General features: G+C 40.6%; 1 pseudogene; it reads right to left on the bottom strand.

Annotated features, from left to right (window-relative positions):
* Window positions 1–2,572: 2,572 nt before the first annotated feature.
* LOC103230541 (large ribosomal subunit protein eL13 pseudogene) lies at window positions 2,573–3,218 on the bottom strand (annotated as a pseudogene).
* Between the last annotated feature and the right edge of the window lie 5,285 nt (window positions 3,219–8,503).

Genomic DNA, 8,503 nt, shown 5'->3' with positions numbered 1-8,503 from the left:
CAGTCTTGAACTCCTGGCCTCAAGTGATCCTCCCAATCAGTCTTCAAAGTGCTGGAATTACAGGAGTGAGCCACTGCGTCCAGCCAATATCTCTACTTTTGATTTTGAATTTGTCTACTCATCTCTTTAGTTCAGTCAGCTTTTGCTTCATCAATTTTTTAGCTCAGTTATTAAGCTACCTACATTTTAGGATTTTAACCTTCTTCATGGATTGATCCATTTATTAAAATATCTCCATCTTTATTTTTCTTGTCTTGAGGTCCATTAAGCCTAATATTAATAAAACTTTCAGCTTTCTTTTGCATACCATTTACACGATATATCTTTTTCATCTTTTTCTTTTTAACCTATCTGTATCTTCTTACATTTAATGAAATTATTGATATGTTTGGACTGAAGTCTATCATTTTTGTTACTTGTTTTCAATTTGCCAAACTCATTATTTTGGTTTTTTTTCCCCTTTTTTCCTGACTTCTCTTGGCTAATAGAATATTATTTTATCTGGAAGAAGAGGAATCGGAAAGAAAAGGAGTCAGGAATGGATCTTACTCAGAAGGCTGACTAGACACAGCCAGGTGGAAGAGCTCCCACTGCGAGACCAAGATGACTGGAATGCCCCTAACAGATCTTCAGAGGGAAGAAACCAATAGTAGACAGAGAGAAGACACAGAAGCTGGGCTGAAGATAGTGAAAGCTGGGAATGTGGTACAGGGCTACTGCACACCAGTTTTTGTTCCTGGCCCACAATGGCTCTGGGGGATCAGGTGAGTTGAATTGGCAAGGAACAACCCACTGTTGCCATGGGCCTCTGGAACCCCTGTAGGAGAAGACCCCTTCACCATCACGGACATTTGAGTTGGCAGGGAGAGCTGCTTAGAGAAGGGGTAGGGGCAGCAAGCCATTGATGTGGAGCCCAGAGGGTGTACTGCAGGAGTGTCTGTAGTGGAGCATGGCCAGGGATGGCCATCCTAGGCTCGACTTGCTCCCGTAGAAGACTTTAGCCCTATGGGAACTGTCAGACATGACTCCGCAGGGTGGTCTTCCCCATCCGGTGAGGCTGGTCCGACCTGAGCACCCCTTGGTCTGCTGGCCTCTCTAGGAGGCCCAGCATGGTAACACCTGCTTGCAGAGCAGTCTCTAGTGCCCTGGGGGCCCACCCCATTGCTTCTGTGCCTGGAAAACCATGCCTGACTGGCAGCTCCAGCTGGGCAGCCCCCATGGCCACAAACCAGCCCACCTACTCCCTCCCCATACTGCAGCATCCCCCAGGCGCATGGCAACTCCCCGCATCACTTTGCTGGCAATGTCTGCAGAGGCAGATTTTGCTTTCCTTGACCATCAGTGTGCAGAAGTGCAGTCCATCCTCCCATCCCCACCAACCGCCATTGTAGACAGAGCTTTGGCAAGCACAGAATCAGCCAGCCCTTCCCCCACCAATGCCCACCCTTGTACTAACACTATGAGAGAACAGCAGATCCTCTGCAACACTGAGTGATCCCTCCTGTTTGCAGGGCACAGAGAAGGCAACCAGACCTGCATTTGCCAGCATCTTGCCCCTGAGCTAACACCACCACCAGTGCAGCTGCACACACAGTTGCCAGCAGGTCCCCCAACACCTACCAACTCCCCCAGGTGCATTGCCTCTGCCACTGTGGTGATCACCTGCAGGAAAGCAGGCACCCTGGCACCCACTAGCACTCTGTTGCAGCTGCTGTACCTTGTCTCCTATGCCACCCATAGCGCAGTGGATTCCTAACCTCAAGGGCCAGAGAACAAAGTTGGGAACCAGTACAAGTCCCCCAGAATAGCGCATGCATTCCAGAAGTTGGAAACTGAGCATTGGCCTTCTACAATTTCCCAGAAATAAAACCAGTCAGCTGAATCTACCTTATACCACAATCAAACCCTCAATATTATCAAATAGGATAAAAGGAAAAAATATCTCAAAATCAGCAACCTCAAAGACTGAAGGTAGATAGGCCCACAAAGATGAAAAAGAATCAGTGCAAGAACCCTGAAAACTCAAAAAGCCAGAGTGCCTTCTTTCCTCCAAACAACTGTATTGCTTCTCCAGCAAGGGTTCTGAAGTGGGCTGAGATGGCTGAAATGACAGAATTCAGAATATGGATAAGAACAAAGATCACTGAGTTATAGAAGTACACTGAAACCCAATCCAAGCGATATGGTTTGGATATGTGTCCCCACCCAAATCTCATGTCAAATTGTAATCCCCAGTGTTGTAGGAGAGGCCTGGTGGGAGGTGATTGGATCACGGGGGTGGATTTCCCCCATGCTGTTCTCATGATAGTGAGTTCTCATGAGATCTGGTTGATTAACAGTGTGTAGCACCTCCCTCTTCTCTCTTTTTCCTGCTCCAGCCGTGTAAGATGTGCCTGCTTCCCCTTCACCTTCTGCTATAATGGGAGTTACCTGAGGCCTCCCCAGCCATGCTTCCTGTACAGTCTGTGGAACCATGAGCCAATTAAACCTCTTTTCCTTATAAATTACCCAGTCTCAGATATGTCTTTTTTTTTTCCCTCCCCCAGCATTACTGCTGACTTATTACAAATCCCTAAGAGGAATTTATTTTTTTCTTTTCAACATCTTGTTCTACAGCTTCCTTGGCTCTTTTTGCCTTTATGCCAAAGAGCTGGGCAGTGGCAGAGGCCATGAGGAGACGAGCGAAGGCTTTGAAATTCTTCTCCTCCTCAGTGATGACTAGGGCTTTCTCCTTCTTGTAGACATTCGGGATGGGCATGACCGGTCCTGTCAGCTGGATGGCCAATATCAGTTCTTCAACAGAACTGTCTCCCTTCTTGGGGTCCAAGGGCTTCCTGCAGAAGAGGATGAGTTTGGAATTGTACTCCTTCAGCTGCTGCACATTGCCCTGCAGAGACTCAGTGGACTTGTTCTGCCTCGTCCAGTCAATAGAGATGCCAGTGGTCTGGGCCACCTTCTTGTGAATGCCTGCCACCTTGAGCTCCTCCAAGCTGAAGTGCAGCTGGTGCACACCTTGGTGTGATACTGTACAGTGTGGCACTACACAATGGGCCAGATGGGTCCTGACTTGGGGTATGGGGCAATGCGGCATGCTTTTCCTTGCTGGGCCTCGCGTCTGCAGATCTATGGGCCAGCTGGTTGAACCACTTGGCCACACGTCGCTGGCAGTCCTTGTGGAAGTGGGGCTTCGAGATCGTGCCATTACGGCTGGGCACCATGGCTGCCTATGGCCCACCTGTGCAGGAAAACAACTGATCAGAAAGCCAGTCTGAGGTATTTCTTTTTTAAAAAAATTATACTTTAAGTTCTGGGGTACATGTGCAGCACTTGCAGGTTTGTTACATAGGTATACATGTGTCATGGTGGTGTGCTGCACCCATCAACCTGTCATCTACATTAAGTATTTCTCCTAATGCCATCCCTTCCCTAGCGCCCCACCCCCCAATAGGCCCTGGTGTGTGATGTCCCCTTCCCTGTATCCATGTGTTCTCAATATTCAACTCCCAGTTATGACTGAGAACATGTGGTGTTTGGTTTTCTGTTCTTGTGATAGTTTGCTGAGAATGATGGTTTCCAGCATCATCCATGTCCCTGCAAAGGACATGAATTCATCCTTTTTTATGGCTGCATAGTATTCCATGGTGTATATGTGCCACATTTTCTTTATCCAGTCTATCATTGATAGGCATTTGGGTTGATTCCAAGTCTTTGCTATAGTGAATAGTGCCACAATAAACATACATGTGCAAGTGTCTTTATAGTAGAATGATTTATAATCCTTTGGGTATATACCCAGTAATGGGATGGCTGGGTCAAATGGTATTTCTGGTTCTAGATCCTTGAGAAATTGCCTCACTGTCTTCCACAATAGTTTAAGTAATTTACACTCCCACCAACAGTGTAAAAGTGTTCCTATTTCTCCACATCCACTCCAGCATTTGTTGTTTCCCGACATTTTAGTGATCACCATTCTAACTGGCTTGAGATGGTATCTCATTGCAGTTTTGATTTGCATTTCTCTGATGACCAGTGATGATGAGCATTTTTTCATATGTCTGTTGGCTGCATAAATGTCTTCTTTTGAGAAGTGTCTGTTCATATCCTTTGCCCACTTTTTGATGGGGTTGTTTGGTTTTTACTTGTAAATTTGTTTAAGTTCTTTGTAGATTCTGTATATTAGCCCTTTGTCAGATGGAGAGATTGCAAAAATTTTCTCCCATTCTGTAGGTTGCCTGTTGTCTCTGATGATAGTTTCTTTGCTGTGAAGAAGCCCTTTAGTTTAATTAGATTCCATTTGTCTATTTTGGCTTTTGTTGCCATTGCTTTTGGTGTTTTCATCATGAAGTCTTTGCCCATGCCTCTGTCCTGAATGGCATTGCCCTAGGTTTTCTTCTAGGGTTTTTATGGTTTTAGGACTTACATTTAAGTTTTAATCCATCTAGAGTTAATTTTTGTATAAGGTGTAAGGAAGGCATCCAGTTTCAGCTTTCTACATATGGCTGGCCAGTTTTCCCAGCACCATTTATTAAATAGGGAATCCTTTCCCCATTTCTTGTTTTTGTCAGGTTTGCAAAAGATCAGATAGTTGTAGCTGTGTGGTGCTATTTCTGAGGCATCTGTTCTGTTCCATTGGTCTATATATCTCTTTTGGTACCAGTACCATGCTGTTTTGGTTACTGTAGCCTTGTAGTGTAGTTTGAAGTCAGGTAGTGTGATGCCTTCAGTTTTGTTCTTTTTCCTTAGGCTTGCCTTGGCTGTGCAAGCTCTTTTTTGGTTCCATATGAAGTTTAAAGTAGTTCATTGATTTTCTCTATTGTTTTCCCATTTTTAATTTTCTTAATTTTTGCTCCTTTATTATTTCTTTTACTTTGCTTGCTTTAGGCTTAAATCACTCTCCTTACTCTAGTCTCCTGAAGTGGAAGCTTAGGTTGTTGATTCTGGATCTTTCTTCTTTTCTAATATATGCATTAATACTATAAATTTCCTTCTAAGCACTATTTTTGCAGTATACTAAGAATTGTAATAAGGTGCATTTTAATTTCCATTTAGTTAAAAATATTTTAAATTTTTTCTTGATAATTCTTCTTTGATCTCTGTGTTACTTAGAAGTGTACTGTTTGATCTCCAAGTATTTGGGGATCATCCAGTTATCTTTCTAATATTGACTTACAGTTTAATTTCAATGTGGTTTGAGAATAGACTTTGCATGATTTCTATTCTTTTATATTTGTTAAGGTGTGTTTTATGGCCAAGATTGTTTTCTATTTTAGTCAGTGTTACATGTAAGCTTGAGAAGACTGTACATTTTTCTGTTTTGGAGTAGATTATTCTACGAATGTCAATTAGATCAAGTTGATCAATAGTGATGTTCAGGTTAGTTATATCTTTACTGATTTTCTGTCTGCTTGATCTGTCAATCATCAAAAGAGATGTATTGAAGTTTACAGCTATGATAGTGTATTTGTCTGTTTCTCTTTTTACATCTATCCACTTTTACCTCATATTTTTTGATGCTGTACATTTGTGTATGTTTAGGGTGATGTCTTCTTGAAAGATTATCCTTTTTATTATTATATAATGTCTCTCTTTATCCATGATAATTTTTCTTGTTCTGTGCTTTGTCCAAAATTAATGTAGCTACTCCAGCTTTTTTTTTGTTTTTTGGTAACTGCTGGCATGGTATACTCTTCTCCATCCTTTTATCTTTACCTGACCCTTTAAATTTAATATCTTGTAGACCACATATGATTGGGCCTTGTTTATTTATCCACTCTGATAGTCTCTATCTTCAACCGGTGTATTTATGTAACTCACACAAGTGATTATTGATATAGTTGAATTAATTACTTTTCCTGTGTTTAAGTTTTCTATTCGTCGCATTTGTTTTTAAATTCTTACCTTTTCTAGTTCTGCTTTCTCTAGTTCTTGTTGACTATTTTATGTTATTCCATTTTATCTCTTAGCGTATCAATTATACTTCTTTTTAATTTTTTTAGTGGTGACCCTAGAATTTGAAATTTTAACTTTTTTAGTGGTGGCCCTAGAATTTGAAAATTACCATTATTAGGTAATCTAAGTCCATTTTGAATAATACTATGCCACTTCAAATATAGTGCAGGCACGTTATAACAATACAATAGTTTCTCCTTATTTATGGGGGCTACATTTCAAGACCCCCAGCAGATACCTGAAACTGCAGATAGTACTGAATCCTATATATACCATGTTATTTTCTATACAAACATAAGTATGATAAAATTTTATTTATAAAGTAGGCACAGTAATATATTAATAACTATAGCTACCAATAAAATAGAGCAATTATAACAATATTCTGTAATAAAAGTTAGATGAATGTGGTCTCTTTCTTTTTCACAAAATACCTTATTGTATTTTACTCATGCTTCTTCTTTTTAACATCTTTTTTTTTATTATTATACTTAAAGTTCTAGGGTACATGTGCACAATGTGCAGGTTTGTTACGTATGTATACATGTGCCATGTTGGTGTGCTGCACCCATTAACTCATCATTTACATTAAGTATATCTCCTAATGCTATCCCTCCCGCCTCCCCTCTCCCCACAAGAGGCCCCGGTGTGTGATGTTCCCCTTCCTGTGTCCAAGTGATCTCATTGCTCACCCACGTGTGAATGAGAACATACGATGTTTGGTGTTTGGTTTTCTGTTCTTGCAATAGTTTGCTGAGAATGATGTTTTCCAGCTGCATTCATGTCCCTACAAAGGACACGAACTCATCCTTTTTTATGACTGTATAGTATTCCATGGTGTATATGTGCCACATTTTCTTAATCCAGTCTGTCACTGATGGACATTTGGGTTGATTCCAAGTCTTTGCTATTGTGAATAGTGCCACAATAAACATACATGTGCATGTGTCTTTATAGCAGCACGATTTATAATCCTTTGGGTATATACCCAGTAATGGGATGGCTGGGTCAAATGGTATTTCTAGTTCTAGATTCTTGAGAAATCACCACACTATTTTCCACAATGGTTGAACTAGTTTGCAGTCCCATCAACAGTGTAAAAGTGTTCCTATTTCTCCATATCCTCTCCAGCACCTGTTGTTTCCTGACTTTTTAATGATTGCCATTCTAACTGGTGTGAGATGATATCTCATTGCGGTTTTGATTTGCATTTCTCTGATGACGAGTGATGATAAGCATTTTTTCATGTGTCTGTTGGCTGTATAAATGTCTTCTTTTGAGAAATATCTGTTCATATCCTTTGCCCACTTTTTAATGGGGTTGTTTTTTTCTTGTAAATTTGTTTGAGTTCTTTGTAGATTCTGGATATTAGCCCTTTGTCAGATGAGTAGATTGCAAAAATTTTCTCCCATTCTGTAGGTTGCCTGTTCACTCTGATGGTAGTTTCTTTTGCTGTGCAGAAGCTCTTTAGTTTAATTAGATCCCATTTGTCAATTTTGGCTTTTGTTGCCATTGCTTTTGGTATTTTCATCATGAGGTCCTTGCCCATGCCTATGTCCTGAATGGTATTACCTAGGTTTTCTACTAGGGTTGTTATGGGTTTAGGTCTAACATTTGAGTCTCTAATCCATCTTGAATTAATTTTCATATAAGAAGTAAGGAAAGGATCCAGTTTCAGCTTTCTACTTATGGCTAGCCAATTTTCCCAGCACCTTATTAAATAGGGAATCCTTTCCCTATTTCTTCTTTTTGTTAGGTTTGTCAAAAATCAGATGGCTGTAGATGTGTGGTATTATTTCTGAGGGCTCTGCTCTGTTCCATTGGTCTATATCTCTATTTTGGTACCAGTACCATGCTGTTTTGGTTACTGTAGCCTTGTAGTATTGTTCGAAGTCAGGTAGCGTGATGCCTCTAGCTATGTTCTTTTGGCTTAGGATTGTCTTGGCAATGAGGTCTCTTTTTTTGGTTCCATATGAACTTTAAAGCAGTTTTTTACAATTCTGTGAAGAAAGTCATTGGTAGCTTGATGGGGATGGCATTGAATCTATAAATTACTTTGGGCAGTGTGGCCATTTTCACAATATTGATTTTTCCTATCTATGAGCATGGTATGTTCTTCCATTTGTTTCTGTCCTCTTTTATTTCACTGAGCAGTGGTTTCTAGTTCTCCTTGAAGAGGTCCTACACATCCTTTGTAAGTTGGATTCCTAGGTATTTTATTCTCTTTGAAACAATTGTGAATGGGAGTTCATTCATGATTTGGCTCTCTGTTTGTCTGTTATTTTTAATAACAGAATGCTTGTGATTTTTGCATATTGATTTTGTATCCTGAGACTTTGCTGAAGTTGCTTATCTGCTTAGGAGATTTTGGTCTGAGACAATGGGATTTTCTAAATATACAGTCAAGTCATCTGCAAAAGGGATAATTTGACTTCTTCTTTTTCTAATTGAATACCCTTTAATTCTTTCTCCTGCCTGATTGCCCTAGCCAGAACTTCCAACACTATGTTGAATAAGAGTGGTGAGAGAGGGCATCCCTGTCCAGAGAGCATCC

The sequence above is a fragment of the Chlorocebus sabaeus genome, chromosome 25 (genome assembly GCF_047675955.1).
Source record: "Chlorocebus sabaeus isolate Y175 chromosome 25, mChlSab1.0.hap1, whole genome shotgun sequence".
In the NCBI taxonomy this organism is placed as follows: Eukaryota; Metazoa; Chordata; class Mammalia; order Primates; family Cercopithecidae; genus Chlorocebus; species Chlorocebus sabaeus.
This window is presented reverse-complemented; position numbering and strand designations above follow the sequence as displayed.